Source organism: Molossus molossus, unplaced genomic scaffold, assembly GCF_014108415.1.
Source record: "Molossus molossus isolate mMolMol1 unplaced genomic scaffold, mMolMol1.p scaffold_m16_p_3, whole genome shotgun sequence".
NCBI classification, from domain to species: Eukaryota; Metazoa; Chordata; class Mammalia; order Chiroptera; family Molossidae; genus Molossus; species Molossus molossus.
Genome location: NW_023425366.1, coordinates 50030504 through 50054864, shown reverse-complemented (window position 1 = coordinate 50054864; position 24361 = coordinate 50030504).

The window sequence follows — 24361 nt, the reverse complement described above, 5'->3', positions numbered from 1 at the left end:
TAATACCATAACGAGTAAATATCCTCATACATGCCAAATTAGTAAGTGGAAATTGTGGATAGACCGGTATGAAGGTTTTTATTGTATGGGGCCAAGCTAGAGGTAGTAGTAAGTATGTGTTTGCCCTGGTGATGACGATCTATTTTGTTTGCGATAAAAGAGATTCTGGTTTCCATTTCTGTTTTCATAATCATTTCCTCCTGAGCTTCCCTCAGGGTTATTCTTGTGCTCATCTGCACCTGAAGAATACATCACTGCTCAAAATAATTTTATCCCAGGAGCATATGGGTTACAGGGTCTCAGACACTCAATAGTAAAGACACCAAGCAACATACAGAGACACTCAAATGAAGGGTTCCTATGGAAACAAAGCTCCTTTGAATAAAATTACCCTAGACTTGGAGAAAGCCAGAGAATGTTTAGCTCTCCCCATTCTGAGTTGGCGGAGGTGGCTGAGGACGAGGCAATGGTAGGACTAAGTCAGGTATAATCACAGGAGCTAATCAGACCCAGGTGATGGCAGGCAGGGTTGCACACCTGGCTCTGGGAAGCATGAAGAGCCTACTCAGAGGACAGTGTTCTGTGGCCTCCCTGCCACTGGTGAAACACCGGAGCCTCACAGGTACCAGCCAAGTGGGGAGTTAAGCTCATGGGCTTCCTCTTTAGGAAGAAAGGAATAGTGTATTGGAAAATGTCCCTTCTCTTCTCCTTCATAATTGACTATTTTAATTATTTTTATCTTTGATAAGAGAATTTTAGACAATGTCATGAATCAGCAGGGCCCATCTTTTTTTTTTTTTAATTAAAAATTTTTTTTTTCTTTATTGATTTTCGAGAGAGGATGGGAGAGGGAGAGAAATAGAACCATTGATGAGAGAGAACGTCGACTGGCCGCCTCCTGCATGCCCCGCCTGGGGATCGGGCCCACAACCTGGACATGTGCCCTGACTGGGAATCGAACCAGTGACCTCTGGGTGCATGGGTCAATGTTCAATCACTGAGCCACACCGGCTGGGCAGCAGGGCCCATCTTTTTCAATTGAGGGATAGTTGCATACAAGGGAGAAATTTAAAGCAAGCTGGAGAGTGTATAAGGTGAAAATGGCAAAATCATGATGGTAAATGATGATAATGATCATATTAGCTCATGTGTATTGAACGCTTACAGTGGGCCAGGCGTTGTGTGCTGTTTTATAGCTCACCGAGACCTCCTAGCAGCCTTAATGCCCCATTTTATAGTTAAAGAAACTTGTGCACAGCTGGGTAGGTGGCGGAGCCTGGATTTGCATCCAGAGGGTAAACTCTTAACAACAATTATGACTCCACTTCTGTACATTGTTCTTACTTGGTCTTCTGAATTTTCTTTTTCCCATATAGATCAATTATCTGCCTCAAACCCCTGACTCTTCTCAGCTTAATGATCTGGGGTGTACTAACTACAGTTCTGCAGGCTGTCCACTCAAAGGAAGGAGAAACCAATTCTAGTCCAAGTACCAGATAAATTCCTTGAGAGGAAAAAGGTGATTTCGGAAGTTGTAATCTCTTGATAAAAATATTCTTCAAGTTCAACTTTCTTGGCAATGATTTTACTCAACAATAAGCTTTTGCTGTTATTTTGATTTTCCTGCTGGGAACAGAAGATTCTAAGGGGTTGACATCAGAAGTCCAATCATCTTGGCTATAATATTTATCCCTAAAGTAATAAAGCAGAATTTTGGGTTGCTGGACAATCTCTTGTGATCTTGGTGACTCTGACATGGCGAGCATCCAGAGCAAGGAGAGAAGAAAGACTGGGTTGTAGAGGAATGTGCTTCCTCTTTGACTTGAAACGGGAGAACCTGTAGCCAGAGCCTTCCTGGTCTTGAAGAGAAGAACAGGCTGTTGATGGGCCTGCGGGCTGCTCAGCTTCCTTGGGGGCTTTTGGCCACTCTGATTCTACGGGCTGGACTTGGAGAGTGAATCCGCATTCGTCGACCAGCTGTGCTTCAGTTTCATGTGTATTTTAATTTATTTCCATTTCTTTCCACTTCTTTCCACCCACTATTTTGAGTCCCTTTGACCTCTTGCTATTCTCAGAGGACCTGAATAATCACATGTAAAAATAAAATTTCTGCAAGGCTCCGCTCACGAGATGCCACATTCAGACTTGGAGGCTGTGAATCACGGATGGCTCCAGGCCATTTCAAGGGCCACAGCATCCACTGTTCATTTGTAAAATAGACTCTCCTGCCAGTTTCCTGCCAGAACTGATGTAAATCAACGTGTCAGCTTCTTGACTGAAATAACTTTTTTTTCCCTTCTGCAAAAAAAGAGGTTTTCAGACAGTCAGCCCGAGCCTCCTTGTACCCCCGGGGAGGTGTAACAGCAGTGTGCCCTCCAGCTCTGTGGAAGGAGATGATGGCTCCTCCTCCCCTGTCACAACCCCTCCTGGTCTCCAGGCTTGACCTTGTCCGTGGGTGGAACAGAGACCCAGGCAGCCCACGAAGGGGTCCAGGGGCACATATTGGGGTCCAGGGCCTGGTCAGGGTGACCCAACTTCTCAGTCCTCTCCTTAGACCTTCCCCACACGTGTCTCTAAATAAGACTGAAGTCTGCATTTATGCTGGTGTTATGTGAAAGAAAGCAACTTCATTTTTCTCTTATAACCTAGGTAAGGCTTTAGAATCTTGGCTTCTTTTAGGTGCAGGGGACAGACAAACATAGGCTGGAGCTGATCTTAGTGGAGCCAGCAGGTTATATAAGATCTTTCAAGTCGATGCCACTATCTAGTCACATTTGCAAAAAATATGTATTTTTTTCAGTATGAGAAAGAGAACAACTGGTTTAATCCAGTTCCTCCCCCTCTCCCTCATTCATCATTTGGTTTTATCACAAGTTCCCCAGAAGGGGCAGGGCCCCGTGGAATCTTTCAGTTGACCACTTCTTTGCAATTTCTTCAGGCCTTAACAATTTCCCATTATGTCATTCTTACCAAGATAAATGAAGGTGAATAACAAGCCTGAGGGGGGCGGGTAGTCTGGGAGCTGAGGGGGGTGGGAAGAGAGAGCTGAAAATGAACAATACTGAACATGCAGACTAACCTGTGAGCCTGGTCTCAGATTTAACAGCCAGTCGCCGTGATTTACAATCCCAGATTTCATTCCTTGCATATTATATCCCCAAGACATGAAGAATGGAAGGAATGAAAATGTCATTTATTTCTTACATCGATGACTTATAAGTGTTTAAGGAGGTTCTTCTGGACATCAGTGCAAGCTGCCCTGAACAGATGACTTTGCTACTGTATTGGATTTCAAGTTCCCACCAAGGAGTGCCAAACGAAATCTGTTATGTTTTAAATTGTCATGTAATTTCTGCCCCCTTCCCTCGACTCTGCCACATGTCCAACCAACGAATAAATCACGCCCAAGTCTCTTAACCACACACTTTAAAATGAAACAAGCACAGGGGATATTTTTCAAACCGTCATCTAGACCTATTATTCAGGAAGAACTTCACCAGGTAATGTGTGATTTTTCTTGACAAATCAAGGCCTCCCATCCATCTGGGAGAGCATTCTAAGCTCGTCTGAGGAGGCTGCCAAGCTTCCTTGTGCTTCGGATAGAGACAAATGGCCTGTGCTGACACAGAGGCTTTTAAAACTGTCTAGTCACCACTGTGTCAATTGAATCATCAAGCAGGGATGCCGCCTGACCACATGGTCCAGGTCCAGATGAGGCTGCTCACAGAAACAGCCTTCTGAACCCATGGTGGCTGAAGACGAGAGAGAAATCAGACTTTGAAAATCAGGCTTAGTTCTTTCTCTCTTGGATTTCTGTGTTAGTGAATCTGAGAAAAGTATTTTCTGGAAAAACAGCAAGTTATGTGTCTCAAAGTTACGGAAGATAGTTAATTAGGCCATTTCTTCTTTCTTTTTCTCTTTCTTCCTTTCCTCCTTCCTTCCCCTCCCGCCATCTGTCTCTCCTCTTCCCCTTCCCTTCCTTCCTCACCCACCCCTTTGTCTCTGTCTATATCTCATTCTCTCTTTCATTTTTTTTTCAAGACAGGATAGTTCTGGGCGCACAGAAGATGCCACATGGATACTCTTCGATCTCACTTGATCTGAGTGGCAAGGGCGCCGAGCTGATAGGCTACAAGTGCCCTGCTTGAACCGTGGTCATGGCAGGAGGCTCAAAGGATGTTCCCTTCTCCTGTTCTGGAAAGGAAGGACCAACCAGAGGGTGGGCAGAAATTTCCAGGAGACCGATTTCTCTTTCCTGCTCGGAAAGAAGACAAAAGGGGCTGAGGAGTGAGCCATCCAAGGAGAACCCCAAGAGCCAGGTTCCCACGCAAAGAAATCCTTACACCCCAAACAGGGAGGTTTTCGAGGGAGTTTGTGGGTATGGCTTCCGAGGAGAAGCTACGTGCACGCAGAATTTCTAACCAGATCTTAGTCTGTCCCTGCTTCCAGTTGCCTCGCCCACGGAGCCTCGAGCCAATGACGAGAGCAGGAACCCCGAACACCTTCCGGAACGGAGCAGCTGGCTGACATCAGGCAGGCCACGGGCGCGATTAGCAGTGAGGAAGAAAACATTGATGTGACTAGTACTTCTAAGGCGTGAGAGGGGGGGTCTCTGCCTCTGCAGACAGAGGTCACATTTAAAGTTTCAGAAACACGAAGAGCATGTGACAGCACAAACACACTTAGATTGGTTTCCTGGCCTCACAGAAGAGCTTTCTGGGTGTCAAAAGTCTGGCTTTCTTAGGGGGATCTCTGAAAAAGAAGACGCCCATGGTATTTTAAAAACTTTTTATTATAGAAAATTTCAAAGACACACAAGGAGAGCATTGTACAGTGACCCCATTCTCCCATCACCCAGAGTCGGCAAAAGTAACACAGGCCGATTGTGTTTCATTTCTTCTCCATCCCTCTCCCTGTCCCCCCAAACACGATTACCCTGAGGAAGATCTCAGATGTCATATTTTCTTTTATAAATATTTCAGTGTGCATCTCTGAGAGCTATGGGCTCTCTCTCTTTCTTCTTCTTCTTTTTTTTTTTTATTGTTGTACATGTCCCTAGCGGGAACCGAACCCAGGACTCTCTGGTCCACAGGCCGACGCTCAACCACTGAGCCAAACTGGCCAGGGCTCTTTCTCTTTTTTAAACATATCCACAATATCATTATCACCCAAAACACCCCAACCATAATTCCTGAATGTCATCTAAATTTCATGGACTTTTTTATTTGACTGGCTTGGAAACTTTCAGGCCGGTGGGGAGGTGCTCCTTGGCGGGTCATTGGGCACCATGTTAATGCCTCTATTATGTGCTGTCCACAGGTATAATTAGGCCTATGACCTTTTCAGATTCAGACGGCAACTAATGAAAATGCGGAGCAAGAGAAAAAAGAAAAAAAAAAGCCCTGATTTAGCAGTTCCCCTCAGGCAACCTCTTTTCCTTTTGTTATCTCACTGGTGATCAGTTACTATTTTGCAATTCTCCCGAACCATCCGTGTTCCTGTACTGTCTAATCACTTACAAAGCATCACAGATACTGACTAGCAGTGCTGTGTTTTAAAGAAAATATGTTTATATTCCTAAGTCTGTCACTCAGGTGGGAGTCACTGAACTCTGGAAAATTTTCAGATTGGGTTGTAATTATGGTGTGGGGTCAGTGGCTAAGAGGAGGAAAGAACACTGATGTTTCTTAGAATGAAGGGGCGGCAAGGGAAGACAAGGAGACCTTTGTTTCTGGCATAGAAGTGCTTCAGCACTGAATAAAAATGGTAAAGATTGACCCCGGAGTCTAGAACTTTCTTCAGAGTCTCTGACAGAAATGAACTCTGTTTATGAGTCGGGCTGAAATAATTTTTTACTTCCAGTCTTTATAAGAGATGCTGATCACTATGACTGTTCTTTGGTGGTCCATATGGAGTGTTCTGAACTACAACACTTAATCAAAAAACTCTTTAGATCATTGTTTGTGGGTTCATTTGTTTATTTCTTCCCATTTTTAGGCACAACCACTGACATCTAAGAGCAATAATTGCGATAGAAACTGAAGTGACCTAGCAACTGCTCTTTTTTGCAAATTGTTAATTTAGAATAAGGCCCTCAAATCTTTTTCCTTTCCATAGGTGGATCTATATGGCTTGATAGGGGCCCCTCTATCTCCCTAATCCATTAGGAAAGTGATCATACTGATACTGTTGTAATGAGCTGGTTATTAATAATAGGTAAGGAGCAAAAGGGAGGCCAGACATTATAAGTATGGCCATTTGGGCAGCTTCACCAGGAAGCTGCAATTTCACACTCCCCAGGGAACCACTGGCTCATTCTCTGCAGGTCACTAGGGGAAGGGGTCCAACAAAAAGGAAGATGATGCACAATGAGTCTGGGTGACACAGGGAAAGTGTCTGTCAGTCCAGCCTGGGCAACCACGGATTGGCTACAGTAGGCAGGGCTGCTGCAAATTCGAGAAAATTTGGAAATACATAGTTCTACAAACAAAGGAATTCTCTCTCGTGGCTCTCTGGTTTCCTTGGCTTTGCTCCTGCCCATAGCAGACCCCACATTCAATGGACTAATGGTCTGCAGTTGGGAACACACACTAAGCCAGCCTGATGCTGGTTTAGACTGGGTCCTAAACATGGAATGGAAGCTCTGGACACTGGTTTTGATTTTAGCTCTGCTGAAAGCGAAATAGGACTTCTTCTGTGGCCCGACAAAGGGAAATGGGACCCTGGAAACTCAGGGGTATGATTCCACAGAAATAAAGCTTTCTACAGTATCTCAGCCTCCTGTGCGAGTCTCAGGAAATTCCTTTTCTTGGGATATTGCAACTAGTGGAGACATGGAGATCTCCCTACCGATAACAATACATTTTTGCTACAGAGTTGTTCTACACCCTTCCTTGAGGAGGAGGCGGGTGAGAGAGTTTCTTCATGCATCCCCTTCCTGGGCCCAGGCATGCTCCTCAGTGCTACCCAACTCAGTTTGCTGTCCTCGGAACTGGCAATAGGGTAGAACTTGTCCCCTTTTGCATCAAAATGCCAGTTTGTTGCATTTCCTCACACCTTTGCTCTCTGCATGCAAATATTCAATGCATATCAATTCAGCCAATGTCCTAGCTCAGAGGGGGAAGTCTTCCTGGGAAAGGTGATATGGTGACTTTAGAGGTGGAAGGGGGTGTAAGAGTTTATTTGAGCAAAACTTAATGGTCATCTTTTACTAAATGCAAGGTCTGCAGTTAGGTATGAGGAACCAGGAGATAACTAACACAGATTTTTGTCTTCAAGCAGTGAGAGCAATCCACAGATGACCTAATACAATCTGATACAATGTCTTATTGATTCTCTCTCTTAAATATTACTTACATCTCTCCACATGTCTCCACAGCCATCATAGCCACCATCATTCGCGTGGATACTTGCAATCATCTCTGGGTTCTGTGCACATCCACCCTGGCCTCTCTCTAGCCTCACAGACTTCACACAGATGAAGCTGACTTTTCAAGATGGAAACGGTGATCACCCACCCCTAGGTTTAAAGGCCAAAGATGAAAATTCTCCAAAGCTTTTCAAGACCCACCTATCTCTTTTGCCCCTTTTGTTCACCTCAACATAGACATTGACTGTGCCCTCTGGCTGCTGTGCCCTGTCAGCCTTCCCCTCCGGGCTGCCTGCTGCCCCCACTCTACCTTGTGCGGGAGCCTCCCCTGTCCCGTGAATTCTTCCTTCTTCCTTCCCATCTAAGCAGTTCCTGCCACCGTCTGCCCTCCGTTCAAACATCGCTCCTCAGGACCTTCCCAGAGAGCCACACGGCATCACGCTCTCTTCTGCAGTGCCCATCACAGTGGTGTTTTTACTCTTACTCTGTGATTATTTGATGTCTGTCTGTTTCTCCACGACCCCTGGACGAAGCAACATGAAGAGGGAAGACAGGGATCAGGGCTCCTTTGTTCACCATGACATCGTGAGTGCCCGGCACTGTCACTGGTCCCCAGTTCATGGAATGAATGAATGAAGCCAGTGTCCTAGCTCAGAGCGAAGTCTCCCTGGGAAAGGTGATATGGTGACTTTAGAGGTGGAAGGGGGTGGAAGAGTTTACTTGAGCAAACATCGATTTGAAGCAGCCGTGACAAACGAGAAGTGGTTAGGAGCACTCAACAAACAGGCCCTGGGAGAGGCTTTTACAGAGAAAAAAGGGGAGGAAGCAAAGCAAGAAAATCATTTGATTGGCTATAGCTTATGCATGTGCCTTATTTGGGAAAGCTTGCTTGGCTGTTTGTGATTGGTTGTCCATTGGTTTTGATTTCCTACACTTGAGGCATTTACAGGCTTAGGTTTTGGGTTGCTTATGTCATAGCTGCTAATGAATTTATTAGAACCACCTCGGTATAATGATGTCCTTGTTTAATTAAACAGGAGAGAAGAGAAGGCAAGGAGAGATGAGGGGCATTGTGGGGCAGAATTGCGGTGTCTTGGAAAGTGGCAAAGGTGAGAGGGACTTGAAGGTGTTTATGAGTTTCCAGGCTTTGTGGCTGTTTCCCATAATATGTTGATCAGGACACTCACTCCGAGCTGTTCCATAAAAGAAGAAAAGAGTTGCATGGACAAATACATTTGAAAAGTGCTCTGGTCTATGCCTCTCTTTCGGAACTTCACCACACAAATTATCACATTAAACATTCGTAAAGGTTACAGAAAGAAAACCTGTTTGAGTTGAAAAGAAGTCAGAAAGAAGAGCTGCTTGGTTGGTGGGGAGCAAGGGAAGGAAAAATACCCCTTCTGATCTGCTGAGTGAGGATGCCAGTGAATTTCTAAGTGGGGAGGTTAAACAGGTCATTGTGACTGTGGGTCTGAAGATGAGATGTTTGAAAACGCTCCAAAAATCACACAGCAGAATTATTATTCGGGCTGAACATGTCACTCTTTTATAGGGAGGGGATTTCTGGAGACATAGTCCTTTAACCCACAAACTGTTTTGGAGGAAAGTTCAGACATGGGAGCAGATAGACTTATTTGGGGAAAAGCAGGCACTTTGACGAGACAATATTCAGCAGAGGGGCATGTCTGCTGGTTGCTTACCCAATATTCTCTCTCTTTTTTTAAATTTGGGAAATAAATTATTTGGGATGGCAAATGTGACCACATAAAGGCTACTTTCCTCAATCTCCCTTGCAGTGAAGAGTGGCCAGTCAAAGTCTTTAAAGGAGATCAAGTTGATATACCTGTGTTTGTACCAGCATTATTCTTAGTAGTCCAAAGTGGAAACAACTCAAATGTCCATTGACATGAATGGATAAACAAAATATGGTATATACATACAATGGACTATAATTCAACCTTAAAAAGGAAGGAGGAGGAGGTGGGCAAAGAGGGGGATGGAGGGCATCTGTAACAGTGTCAACAATAAAAATAAAAAAAATAAGAAGAAAAAAGAAATAAAAAGGAAGGAAATTCTGACACATGCTACAACATGGATGAATCTTGAGGACATTATGCCAAGTGAAGTAAGTCAGTCACTAAAGGCTGATATTGTATGACTTCATTTATATGACGTCCCTGGAGCAGTCAAATTCATAGAAAAGGTAGAAGAGTGGTTGCCAGGGCCAAGGGGAAGGGGGAATGAGAGTAGGGGTTTCACTAGTACTGGGTTTCAGTTTACAAGATCAAGAGCATTCTGGAGATGGATCGGGTGATGGTTGCACATTATAAATGTATTTAATACCATTGAACTATATACCTAAAAATGATGAAGATGGTAAACTTTATGAGATATCTATGGCTTTATCTATTTACCTATATCTCACCACTATTTAAAAAGAGAAAAAAGATTTTAAAATACTTAAGCTTAAAAAAAAGAAATCTACTTGAGTCCTGGCCGGTTTGGCTTAGCAGTTAGAGCATCGGTCTGCGGTCCAGAGAGATCTGGGTTCGGTTCCCACTAAGGGCACGTACCTCAGTTGCAGTCTGTCCCCGGCCCTGGTTGGTCGTGCGGGTGGCGGCCACTCAATGTGTCCCTTTCACGTCAATGTTTCTCTCTCTCTCTCCCTCTCTGTCTTTCTCTCCCTCCCACTCTGTCCTCGGGTGAGGATAAAAATAAATAAATAAGTGATTAAAAAAAAAGAAATCTACTTGACTAGGTGGGGTGCATTTCCCCCTCTTCCTTTTGCCTTGGTCACAGTCTTGGTGGCTGGTGCTGTGGCAGCCATCCTTGATCGTGAGGCAACCCTGAGTATAGAAGGAGGTGGTGAAAAGGGACAATGAGCCTGGGTCCCTTGTGGCTGTGGAACTCTCATGTGAATCAGGTGTTCTTACCTTTCTTTTGTGTAAAAGGGAAAGAAACCTTTATCTTGTTTGAACCTCTCATTTTGTTTTACTCATGTACAGCTGAACCTAATCTTAATGACTACAGTAGGCAAACATTCTTTCTTTTATTTGTTGACTTATTATTTCATCAAACAGTTATTGAGCTTCTGCTGTGTTTGAGGCACCGGGAACACAAGATAAAAAAAGAGGATTCCTGCTTTGAAAACCCTTATTTCTAAAGGGAAGAAAAACAGCTGAGCAGCCATGGGCAGCCAGCGAGGCCTGGCTGCTTCTTTTTTGATAAGCAGAATTATGCTTTTTATATAATTCTTTTTAGGTCAAACCTCATTGTAAAGAATTCAACAGCATAATAACTTTTCGGAGTACGACTTTGCCAAGGTCTTGGCTATAACACGTAGTTGAGTGTTGGCTGCACTATCTATGATTGGGCTAATTGTATGTTACCTACACCGTATGTATATTTATTCAGTATCATCCTACATTTATTTGAGTCCCACTTTGTACTTTCAGTGAGCAGCAAGGAACAATAGGCTCGACTGAAGCAACAGTGATGGATCTTATTGCAAACCACAAGCTTTTAAAATCCCCCATTAAATGCAGAGTCTTCATGGAGGGAAGGAACTAAGATCCCCATTGATAAATGCAGACACCACGATGACCTCATTGCCTCTGCCTTTCTCTACCCGCCAGAGTGTCTCTCAAGGTCCCCCAGGGTAATTGTGACACTAATAGGCTTCTTTGTAGATCAGTCATTAATTTTAATTTTAAAAAATGCCTTGGGATTGCATTGAGCTCAAAGTTAGAAGAATGAACCACCTGCAACCAAGAGTGAGTGGAGAGTAATGCAGAAGGGACCTTAGGCAAGTCTCTTCTCTGCAAAACCCAGTTCCTGATCTGTTCAATGGAAGTGCTGGAAGAGTTTATCTCAGAAACCTTCTGGAGCCGATCTTCTACGAGGCTACTGATTGAGCTGCTGAGGTGAAATGGCTTAGTAGGAATTTTGAAATTGTGCCTGCCAGCAAGGCCAGAGCCTTGAGTCACAGGATATTCCATCACTCCTTTACTTATTCATATGTTCACCCACAGAGCATTTATCAAGTGCCTACTTGTGTGCCTGTTCTCAGGTGCTAGAATTGTCTGGATGGATATGACACAGTTTTACATGGAGAAATTCAGGGTTTTACTTGGTGAGGCACCGATACACTATGAGGTGATAAGAGTTTTAATAATGGTGAGAACACAAAGAAGAAAATGCCTAGAGTAGGTGGGGACAGCTTTTAAACTTTTTTGCATTTTAAAAAAATGTTCCCAAGGCAATTAAATGTGAGGATATGGTCTTGAATAAAGAATGGTATTCCAGGTTGGGAGCTAAAGAGAGGATGAAAGTGGTCAGGTCATGAGGGACCTGTCATGCTAAAAATTTTGGTCATTTTCTGGTTGAGAATAATCAAAAAAATAATCAAATAAACAAAGGAATAATCAAAAGTGGTTGCAAAAGCATCCCCCTTTGAAGGAGAACTTAGGATACTACTTTATAACTCATAAAAATTATATGACATAAAATTTGGAGTTTTGGTAGCCATAAGAAAGGGTTTCCTGGAATACACTGCGGCGATGCCCTTTCATTCACTGGCTGCCAACAGCTGCTTTCATGACGCAACTGCATAGTTGCAACAGAGGGAGAGGAATTGCAGCAGAGATAGAGAACCCGAAAAAATTATTATCTGACCCTTCACAGAAAAGGTTTGGGGAGCTCTGCTACACAGATTCCTGCTCAAATGAATGGTGTTCGTGTTGTTTTTGTTTTTTCCTTCCTCTGTGTGAAATAAACACCCTTCCTTTAAAAAAAAAAAAGAGAACTCAGAATAAGAAAAATATGAGAAGTTGCTGATATTTACAACCTGGTGGAATGTGACGGCAGAAGCTGTAAGGGGGTCCCCAAGAAGGTTACAGGAGGCTCAGTGGATAACCAATCAGTCCTCCTATCTCCCGCCATCACTATAACATAGTAACATGACTTAACATGGCATAATCCAATGTTAAATGCTCATCTTGGGTCCTTCGGTTCAGTGGTGCCAGAATGCAGTGGCGTAGCTTTGAACTCAGACCCAGGTCAAATCTGTTTGCGAGTCCTGAGGTTAGTTGAGTCACTTTAGGCTAGTTGCTAACCTCTCTGAATCCCAATGTACTGATCCATTAAATGAGGATAATACTACCTACTTCTTAGGGTTATAGGAATCAAATAAGTCAATGAGTAAAGTATTTGGAATTTACTCATGCAATTATATACTTACATTTATGATTTTTAATATTAAAACCTCCTTGGCCAGTTCGATTCCCAGTCAGGGCACATGCCAAGGTTGTGGGCCAAATCTCCAGTGGGGGGCATGCGGGAGGCGGCCAATGGATGTTTTCTCTCATCAATATTTCTAACTCTCTCTCCCTCTTCCTTCCTCTCTCTCTAAAATCAATAAAGAAAAAAAAATTTTAAAAAAATTAAAACCTCCTTCCCCTTTAGACTATAAATTCTGTGAGGGCCACAACTCTTTTTACTTGTCCTTATACCTACAGTGCCTAGCACAGTGCCTGGCTTATGTTAACCAGTGATGATGATGATATTTTCTTGTAAAGCATATGAAATAATAAGAGGGGAAAAGCCCCTTTAGGATTTCCCTCTACAATTTTTGTTAAACCTCAAACTTGAATGCAACAGTTCACCCTTTAGTAGAGACCTCATTTCTGGGCTCTATTCTGTCATGCAAGGTGTTGCAAAGATGTCAGTGGGTTGGGTAGCTTCTCACAGAGGATTAGATTCTCAGTGTCAGCAGGAAGAGAGAGTCCTGAGGTTGGCTGGTTCACTTCCTGAGTTAAATGCATCCATCCATTACCATCCTTATAGTCCATGTCGGATGTTTTGAATGATGTTCCCTCAATCATGACTGCATTTTCCTTGGTATTGGTCTCTACAGTAATTGTTTCTTTTCTTTTTTAAATTGAAATATATTTGACATATATAATATTGTGTAAACTTAACGTGTGCAACATGTTGATTTAATACATTTATGTAGTATAATATGATTGCCATTGTACCAATAATCAGAGCCTCTATCAGTTCATGTAATTATATATATATTTTTAATGTTTGGAATAATTAAGATCTAGTCTCTTAGCAAGTCTGATGGTAATAATACAGTACTGGTGTCTACATTCACTATACTGTGCGGTAGATCTCTAGGACTTATTTACTGCTCTTTGCAAGTTTCTACCCTTAACCACATCTGTCCTATGCTCCCCATCCCCCACCCTGCCCTCCACCCGGGGAACCAATATTTTACCAGTTTGACTTTTTTAGATTCCACGTATAAATGATACAGTATTTGTCTTTCTCCACTTGATTTATCTCTCTTGGAAAATGTTCTCAAGGTCCATCTATGTTGTCTCACTGCCGTTTTCTAAAGCGAATAATGTTGAAGTCTAAGTACTTCTGGTGCTTGGAGTAAATATCACTTCAAGATCAATTCCTCTGTCAGATTAGAAAGTCACAGATGTACCTGTATTGGACCATTCTAAATAACAGTTTCGGCGTTCTAGGCTTTATTCTCATTAGGCTATGCTCAGGGGATTATCTCCTACAGACATAATTTTCTGCTTGGCAATTCCTTTCTGAGTATGGAAGAAAGTGGCCCTTTCCTATTTCTCCCCCTCCAAGACTGGTGCTTCACCTAGACTTTTCTTCTGGGACAACCTCAAGATTATGGTGCTTTTCAGAAAACATGGCCTTTAGAGTCAGACAGGTCTCAGCTGCAATCAGGGCTTGGTACTTATCAACTGTAAAAATGTGGGCAGGTGGCTTAGCTTTACTGTGTGTGCTTCATGTTCCTCATCTACAACGTGGGATTAATAATGTCTACTTCAGCCCTGGCCGGTTTGGCTTAGTGGTTGGAGAGTCCTCGGTTCGGTTCCCGCTAGGGGCATGTGCCACCCCCCCCAAAGTCTATTTCAGAGAATTATTAATGTCACAAAATGTAGAACACCTTGTTTGTCTTACTTTCTCTCACGAGGGAATACTATACTTATTTGGAAGAAATACTCAGATAAACCACTCTGGGTGGAGGATGAGACCCCCCTCAAGGTCAAAATCTCCTACTGTAATTAATACACTGAATTGTGTCAAATATGAAGAAGGCTTCAACTCGGCAGGTGTGGCTCACTGGTTGAACTCTGACCCATGCACCAAGAGGTTGCCGGCTCGATTCCCAGGCAGGTCACATGCCCAGGTTGTGGCCCGGTTCCCGGTGGGGGGGTCATGCAGGAGGTGGCCAATCGATGTTCTCTCTCATCAATGTTTCTCTTTCTCTCTAAAATCATTAAAGACAAAATACTTTTTTAAAAAGAAGAGGGCTTCCTTTAGCTTATGCGGGAAGGCCTGGGAGGGGAGTGGGGGAGGAGAGAGTGGAGAAGTGAGGTGGTGGAGGGCTCTGCATTGTTTGATTAGGCATATCCTCAAACCCCTTTCCTCACCCCCTAGCAAGTCTATGCAGTTGATGAAACTCACCGGATTGGTGTGGGAACAAGTGAGGGGGCGGGACTTCAGTTCGGGGCCAGAGAAGACAGCAGATGTGAATACAGAAACCAGACACAAGGAGACGAGACTCTGAAGCTTCAGGAATTCATAAAAATTGAGGAGAGTGCTTTGAACTCTCACTGTTTTTAGAATTGAGTGGTTTAAGCCAAATTTACTAAAGCTCAAGGGACAAGGAAATCCCACAGGATAGCTGGGTGCATGCGGATTTGAGTTAATGTACCTAAGAACGATCACCACGTAGTGTCCATCTAAACGCTGATGGCCACTCTGACTACCCTCAAATCCAAAGCTGCTTGGACTGGGACTTCAATGCTGGAGCTGAGTCCAGATCAGGACATTCGATATGAAGAGAGGACTTTGTTTGACCTGAAGAAGGGTGGCGGCATTGGGGTGTGTGTGTAGCAGGAGAGGGCAAAGAGAAATTTAAAGCCAAACACAGCTCTGCCTTCTGCCCAACCGGCCCCTTGCTTGTTGTGAGCATCAAAATTCTCTGTCTTCTCTCAGTCACCAGCTGCGGAGCCTTCAGCGGGTCTGTTAACCTCTCAACCTCAGTTTTCTCTTTTTGTAACATGAATTTCCCAACATTGGCCTCGAAGCAACATTGTCAGGTTGAATGAAATAATGGAAAATGAAAGTGCTTTCCCAACTACAAAGTGTTAGAGAAGAGTAATGGCAAGTGCCCCCCGGGCCACCACGACCGCCCCCCCTGCAAGCTGTATGAGGGTGCGCATGGGCTTGTTCATGGCCCTATCTCTTTGCCTAAGCCAATGTTCAAAAAGTATTTATTGAATGAACAAATGACTGTATTTAGCATTTTTTCCTTTTCAAATAACCATCACACCCAAAGGTTCTCTCTGCACTGTCTCTATAGCACCTCTGCCAATTCTTCTGTTCCTGTCACCCCCACTTCCATGTCTTCCCTTTCAGCCGGTGACTTCACCCACTCACAGAACACTAAAACTGTAGCAGGCACTGCGGTTCTTCTCGAATCAATTCTGTGCACCTGGGGTTTTCTATTTTCCTTCCATAAACCCCAGCAATCTGGTTTCTGTCCCACCACTCAACTGAGATTGTTCCCAGTAGTCAACGTGAATCACTGATTGGAAAGGCCAATTACCTTTTCTTAGACTTTATTCTCCATGACATCCTTGCAACACAAGAAACTCTGGTCACATCTGGTCTTTTGAAGTTTCATCCCTTGGCTACTTGACTCAACCACACTGGGTCTTCTGACCATACACACTTGATATCTTTGTTGGCCTCTTTCCCTTCTACGATTTGTCCCCACCTGTGGATTAAATTCTTATTCCCTCCTCACCTGGTCTCCTTTGTGCTCTACCTTTTCAGCCTGTCCTGCCTGCTTTGGGCACCAGCATTTGAAAGATCTTCCCACGTAGACACAGTTTCCTTGGAGCTCCAACTCACTGCTCAGTTCTTCAGGGAGGACATTCTGTATTCTTGGGGTTTGGAATCCACCCCCACCTCCAGACTGAGCAGGTTCCCCTTCCTGAAACTAGGGGGCAGCAGCGGAGGGGAGAGACATTGGGACTGTGCCTTCAATCGTCCCTTATCTTGGGATATATATCACAACGTCCTTTATGATTTCTGTTTAGATGACTTGCAGACCCACTTCTTTGGCTTTAATCTCACGCTCAGACACAAGTCCACATTTCCCAAGGCTTCCTAGATATTTCCATTAGAAGGCCTTGCCACCTTCTCAAACCAAACTCTACTAAATTCGAACCCATTTTCCCATACAGTCTCTTTACAATCAATGGCACCACCATTTCCTTCCATTTTTTTATAGTCTCATCAAGGATATCTTTTATTGATTTTACACAGAGAGGGAGAGAAAGAGAGAAACATCGATTGGTTGCCTCTCACACGTGCTTCTGACGAGGAATCAAATCTGCAACATTTTGGTGTGCAGGAAGATGCTCCAACCAACTGAGCCACCCGGCCAGGGCATCCCCCTAATTTTTAAGTTCATCTTTGATTTTTGGTTTTCAAATTCACCTCTGATTCCTCATGCTAATTCTAATTTATGTTTGTTCAATTTAACTATGTATGCTAAATTAACTTGTTGCCTATTGGTCTTTTCTTTATAACATCCCTCCCATTTTCCCTTTTTCTATTCCCATTCCATTTCCAGTTCAATTCCACTCTGGTTTAGGCCATCATCTCAAGTTTAAATAAATACAATATTCCCCAGCTTATTAGTCATGTATGGGGTTTTGCTTTGTATTTGGAGTTGGGCTGCCTGAGTTTGTGTCAAGGTCTTATGTTTCTTATTATGCTTGAAGGAGCTTATCCTAAAGCCCTGGCCAGAAATGCATGGCCTGCTTCCTTTTACTGCTCAGCTCCTAATCCTCTTTCATGGCCCAGCATGTCTCACCTCCTCCATGCAGCCTCCATGATTTAGCCAGCTCACATTGCTTTCTTTCTCCTCTGAAACACATTAGCTCTTAAGTGTTTTCAGTACCATCTCCTAGTTAGGAAAACTTATACTGTACTACATTAATTCATTCAGTCAATATTTACTGAGCACCTTCCTAGACACTGTGGAAATAGTGTGGTATAGGACTTATAATAAAGCTTGCATTTGAAGTGTGTGTGTGAAAGAAGTAGTTAGCAAATGCAGAAATAAATCAGCAATCAAGAAAAATCCAGTGATAAGTACAATGATGAAAATTAAACAGTGATGGATTTGGAAGGGTTTGATGGGTAGTTTGAATTGGCAGTGTAGAAAAGGGTTTTCTGAGGAGGGAACATTTAAGCTGAGGTCTGAATCATAGCAAGAGTCAGCTCTGGGACAACCCAGGGCAAGAACGTTCTAGGTGAAAAGAACAGCACGTTCAGTGCCCCAAGAAAGGAACACATCAGGGGTTGGGGGGGAGAAGAAGGTCCATTGACCTGCTAGGTACAGAGAGAGGTCGGTGAGTAAGAGCAGCCATCACAGGTACACGTGGGCTCTGTAGCCTCAGGTAGGAAGTGTAGGTATAATGGGAAGACATTTGAGGATTATAAGCAGAGGAATGATATACTCCAATTTATTTTAAAAACGTCATTCTGGCTGCTGTGTGGAAAAGTATTGGAGGAACAACCAAGGGAAGGCGAGAGGCTGGTTGCAAGGCCATTGCCGAAGTCCCAGAGAGTGACGTAGGAGCAGTGACTTCTGGAGGCTGGAACTCCAGAGGGGACGTGAGACCAAGGTTGATGTTGTGGTCTCAGCCGGAGAAGACGAGATGCTGTTTACTAAGGTGCAGATGACAGGGGTCACCTCTGTAAGGGGCAGAGGTCACATTAGCATAGGTAGTTAGCCAGTTATTAATAAAAAAAGGGAACAAATGCAATCAGACATTAAGCCTCATTCACTATGAAGCCACAGCATTCGTCGGCTCTCCAGGAACCACGGAATCTTCTGGCCTTGGGACTCCCCCCAGCCCCAAGCAGACAGAAAAATCTGCCCGGAGCCGGTGTGGGATTACTGCGGGGAAGAGGGGAGTTCCTCTGGGGGGCATGTATGTGGGAGGAGCTAAGACGGCACAGGGGTGGTACTTCCACCTGGGGGCGGGCGCAGTGGCAGCTAGGACGGCGACCATAGTGGGCAGGTGTCTAATCTGTAAGAAAGACCGATAGGTGAGGGGCAGGCCCAGCACAAGCCCCGAAGGATTGGGAAAGAGACTGGTTAGTTGGAAAGAGTGCCTGGTCTTTCCCAAGCCCAGGGTAGTATGATCAAAGCTTAACAGAGGCCTCTCTCGGTAGCTTGCCGCGCACCTGCCCTTTCCTTCGGCGTGTTCTCTCTCCATGGCGGCCGGGTGGGTGGCAGCGGCGCCTGCCATCGGCAGCACAGCATCCCTGGCAGGAGCGCAGCCGGGAGCAGGGACTGCACCAAGCTTCGGCTTGGACTGAACCAATGGCACAGGATTTCTGGACCCCGGCCCTTCTTCTGGGCTTGGTGAAGACCGTGCTCGACTTCTTCCACAGCAGGATGGAGGAAGATGACCCTGGGGGTGCAGTCTTTTATTTCTGTTCCAATCACTCTTACCACTACACCTGTTCTCCTATGCGTGGGTCGCCAAAATGCTCTTCTCCTGACCCCATGGAAGAGCCCCATTTCCATCGCCGGCAGCAGTTAAAGCGTTTTCTAGGAGAGAGAAATCAGTGTGGGCTGGAGGGCAGGCTGGCAGCGCGGGGGGTAGGGTGGGGGGAGATCAGTAGAACCCTGAAGGATGACTCGAGATCCAGGGAAAACCAAGGGTCTGTTTTGAACGTGTTGAAGTTCAAGGTGTTTATTAGTCCTCCATGTGTGGATGGTGTCAGGCAGACGGAAGTGGGCCCGAACTATTTGCATCATGGCTAATATTTTTTGCATCTCTCCCAGTGCTATGACAAAACTCCATGTAAAGCAGGGCTTTCAATATTTTAGACTAAATGAACATATTAGATGAGAAAACGAAGGGCAGACAAACTACATATATGAAAACCAAGTCTTTTTTTTAAACCCCCCTTATTGATTTTAGAGAGAGAGGAAGTGAGAAGGAGAGAGAGAGAAACATCAATGAGAGAGAACATCGACTGGCTTCCTCCTGCATGCCCCCCACTGGGGATTGGGCCCACAACCTGGGCATGTGTCCTGACTGGGAATCGAACTAGCGACCTCTTGGTACATGGGTTGATGCTCAACTGCTGAGCCACACCTGCTGGACCCAAGTCTTTTCTAATTAGCTCCAATAATTTTTCTAAACTCAGGTTCAGAAAGCTCTGGCACTGTACTAGGCCATGCTGCTGGAAGGTTAATATCGGGCAGGGGGAAACAGAGAAATTTGGATTAGAATCCAACAGCAGAGGGACTTCTGGTACAATCTCTGGTCTTGTACCATCCCTCAGACTTCCAAAGGCTCACCTTTCTATTTATAATTTTGCTGGTTTTATGTTTGTCTGACTTGTCTCCTTGTCTTTGATGGCACCCTTGTTTCTGCCCCCCGGGGGTGGCTCATTTAATACTCCTCACCTCACTGATCTGTCTCCATTGCCTGAGGAATTCTCTTTCATCATCAAAAGCATTTAATCAGGCACCTGTTTAGCACCCTGTTCTGTATTAGGAACTAGGCATGTTTCTGGCCTCCAGGTTTCTGACAAGTTTTAAATTCCTTTTGTATTGTGCCTTCTTGCAGAAGTTGCCATAGCTGTGGCTGTCCCAGTCTCATCGTCATCTGCAGGGAGTTGGTGAAGTGACAGTAGACACCGGTCAGGCTCTGTAGCATGTGCTCAGATACCGGTGTTAAGAGAGGAAGTGAACTTTCCTGGGCTCTCTGTGTTTTACTGAAGTGGCTTTGAGCAACCTTTGTGAGTCAGAGCAGGGTCTGAGTTCTGACTGCCACTTTTCAGCTGTGTGATTTGAGTGACACACCTAATTTTTCTAAACCTCAGTTTCCTCATTTGTCAATAGGCTGTTAAACACTGACTTTGTGGTGTTGTCAAGATGCAAATGAGCTAATGTATGCAAAGCCCCCAGCACAGTGGCTTCTGTTACTATTGATAAATTGACACCAAGTAAAGCATTAACAGGGGAATGAAAAACAGACACAAATACACTGAGAGAGTGATAATAAAATATTGTTATTTATTTATTTATTTTTAATTTTTTTATCCTCACCCGAGGATATTTTTCTATTTATCTTCAGGTAGAGAGAGAGGGAGAGAAAGGGAGAGAGAAAAAGAAACATAGACGTGAGAGGGACACATTAATTGGTTGCCTCCCCCAAGACCGCAACCAGGGCTGGGGACAAACTGCAACCCGAGGTATGTGCCCTTGGCTGGAATCGAACCCGGGACTCATTGTTGCGTGAGCTGATGCTGTTGCTGAGCCAAACCGGCCAGGGCGATGATAAAATATTTTAGATATGGAAGTGGCCAAAGCAGAAAAGACAAAAGTTACTCAGAATAAATGGCGAGTGCTCACATGAAAATCTAAAGGCTTGTGTTATCAGCCGGATTGAATGCATGGGGATCTGACAAGGGAAAAGTAATCTTATCTCCTAGGACCTGCTCCATCAGGAACAGGAAGGTGTATGACTTCCCTCTTCCCAGACACACACAAAGGAGCCACACAGTGGACTATTCCCCCCTCCCCAGCCTTTCTGTAGGAAGCTTTGCGGGCAAGGACAAACCCTCTCTGTAAAAAATCCATCCAGGGGGCCCTGACCACTCTGGGGATCAGGAACTGGCTCTCCGAATGGCCTTTTCTGCTTTGTATCTGCCGCCGGGTTGAGGACTGCACTAAATTCTTCGAGGGAGCCTGATGTTTGGCAAAGAGCCTTTCCTCCGGGGTAGTTGCACGACGTTTAGATGATCCAGCTGGCACATTGCAGGAACGTGCTGCTGAGTCAGGATGATCTTCTGAGGCTCCCTCACGCCCGATTTACTCAAGGATGGAGAATTTCCAGGGAAGCCAGTGAAAGATTTATGAGACTAATCCCGGAAATCTTTTCTCCCCCATCTATTGTTCTCAGCGGGGGTGCCAGAGGCAGTAGGCTTGGGGTGTGAGGGGTGGAGAAAGCAAATTAGAAGGGGACAAAGGCGCCAGCTACTCCTGCCTTCCCGTGAGAGCTGGAGAAAAGGAGCACAGAAGCCAGCCAATGAGGAGTCTCCAGCCAACGAGGACTCTCCGACAATGAAACAGTCAAGATCCTTTTTGGAATGTGCCTGCCTGCAGGCCCCACGGAGCCTCTCAGATGACTTTGAGGAGGAACGGAGGTGCACTGGAGGGGTAAAGCTCCCTCCAGCTCTGTGCTGGAAAGGGTCTGATAAATTAGTTCCTCTGTCTTCATGCAGATGATGATGAATAGCGGGGAGGTGGAGGGGAAGGAAGAGTAGGAGGAAGAGGGGGAGGGGGAGGGGAGGAGGCTGAAGTGCTTTCACTGGGGGTGTTTTCTGTCACCCACTAAAATCTCCTTTCCACTCCCTCCGTGTTGCTGCCTCCTGTTCTGACCTCTCTGTTGTAGTGCGACGACCTCTCTGTTCCATCGTGGGCTGGCAAGCTATCTGGTCTTGCCTAGAACTCAAGGCTTCTCCATAGAACACTGAGGGAATATGAGTCCCTGGGTAAATACCTACAAGAGGATGCTACTCTTGGGCAAAAAAACTGTTCTTATATGAATTAAAAAATATATAAAATGGCAAAATAGAACAACAAGATTCAGTTAGTTTGGTTTCATTTCAGTCATGCAGGGGCAAAGGGAACAGACACGTCAGGCATGATTTAGATTAATGCATTATCCAAAGGCCTTGCATCTGCCACAACTTTATGGTTTCTTCTTCAAAACATGTTTTAATCGTAAAGAGTGGGAAAGGTAGGCTATTGGAATGTCACCTGTCGTCTTTCCCCAAGCAGACGTGGCCAAAGAGCACGCCAACATTTGGGGAGGTACTAGGCATCCGTGGGACCCACAGGGGAGTAACCAGAAGATGGATAAGCCATAGGGAAGGTTCTTCTCTAGATGAACAAGGATTTCCTTCGTGTTTCAGGGAACCACCTGTCCCCAGGTTCTGGAAGTTGGGAGAGTGGTTGGGGTTAACTTTCAGTTTGGTTCCCCTCAAAGACAGAGGTTGCTTTTCCACCTACTTCTACCTCCACCCAAAGCTTTCCAAACATGCATGTATTGTTTAACAAGTAAACGGACATTTTTATGATATACTTTGTTATAACTACTGACAGTCTTGGTAGCAAAAAGAAAGTTCACACCATTTCCCTTCCAGAAATTTCTGAGTGGTCTCCAAAGGATTCAGAAGTAAGACTCTCATTTTTGCTAATAAAAGGAATTTGCTTGGATGAGTCCATCACTGTGTTAATGTTTAAATTTTGAGTATGTCTTTTTCTAAGTTATAAGTGGACTAGACTTGAAAGCATTCAGATACCAACTGTCTTAAAAATTTTATAGTGGCTGTTTTCAATATTTAAGTTCTTAAAAAACTGTTTTTTATTAATCCTCACCCAAGGATATGTTTCTTTAATTGATTTTTAGAGAGAGAGGAAGGGAAAAAGAGAAGCTTGAAACACCAATCAGAAAGAATATATGCACCCCTATTTTCATAGCAGTGCTATTTTTTTTTTATCCTCACCTGAGGACATTTTTGCATTTATTTTCAGATAGAGCAGGAGGGAGAGAGGGAGGAAGAGAGAGACACATCAAGTAGTTGCCACCCACACAACCCCAACCGAGCCGGGGACAAACTGCAACTGAGATATGTGCCCTTTGCGGGAACCGAACCCAGGACTCTTTGGACCACAGGCTGACACTCTAACCACTGAGCCAAACCGACCAGGGCCATAGCAGTGCTATTTACAATAGCTAAGCTCTGTCCATCAGTAGATAAGTGGATAAAAAAAGCTCTGGCCTAGCTGGTGTGGCTCAGTGGTTGAGCGTCGACCCATGCACCAAGAAGTCACTGGTTCGATTCTCGGTCAGGGCACGTGCCCAGGTTGTAGGCCAGATCCCCAGTGGGGGGCATGCAGGAGGCAGCCAGTCGATGTTCTCTCTCATCGATGTTTCTATATCTCTCTCCCTCTCCCTTCTTCTCTCTCTAAAAATCAATAAAAGAAAAAAATAAAAAACAACAACTCTGGTACATTTACACAATGGAATACAATGCAGCTGTAAAAAGAAAGATCTCTTACTCATTGAGACTACATGGAGAAACCTGGAGAGTATTATGCTAAGTGAAATAAGCCAATCAGAAAAAGACAAGAATCACATGATATCACTTATTTGTGGAATATAATGAACAAAATAAGCTGATGAACAAAATCGATCCAGAGACATGGAAGTAGGGAACAGAATGACAAACCTCAGAGGGAGAGAGTGTGTGTGTGTATGGGGAGGGGGGGATAGGAAGAGATAAACCAAAGAACTTATATGCATGTGTGCATAACCAATGGACACAGATAACAGTGTGGTGAAGGCAGGGAGGGATTGGAGTGGGGGGGAAGGGGTCAATGGGGGAAAAAGGAGGAACATCTACAATACTTTAAACAATAAAGATAAATTTTAAAAAGAGAGAATGAGAATGAGAAACATTATTGAGAAACATTGATTGGTTGCCTCCTGTACCTGCCCCAACCAGGGATCAAATCCACAACCTAGGTATGTGTCCTGACTGGAAATCCAACCTGCAACCTATTGGTGTGTGGGACAATGCTCCAACCAACTGAGCCACTCGGCCAGGGCAATATTTATGTTCTATAAAATATGTTTGTCCTTCCCAGTAATGTGAAATTTTGGGATGGGTGTGTGTGTGTGTGTGTGTGTGTGTGTCTTGGGGCAGGGGGACATGAGGAAAGGGTTCAGGTATAGCTAAGAAAATTCCAGTTTATTACAGGCTTCAGGTCCTGACCATATGCCTCAGATTTCTGGGGCAGTACCAATTCCGAAAATTTAGATCTAGAGTCAGACCAAGTAT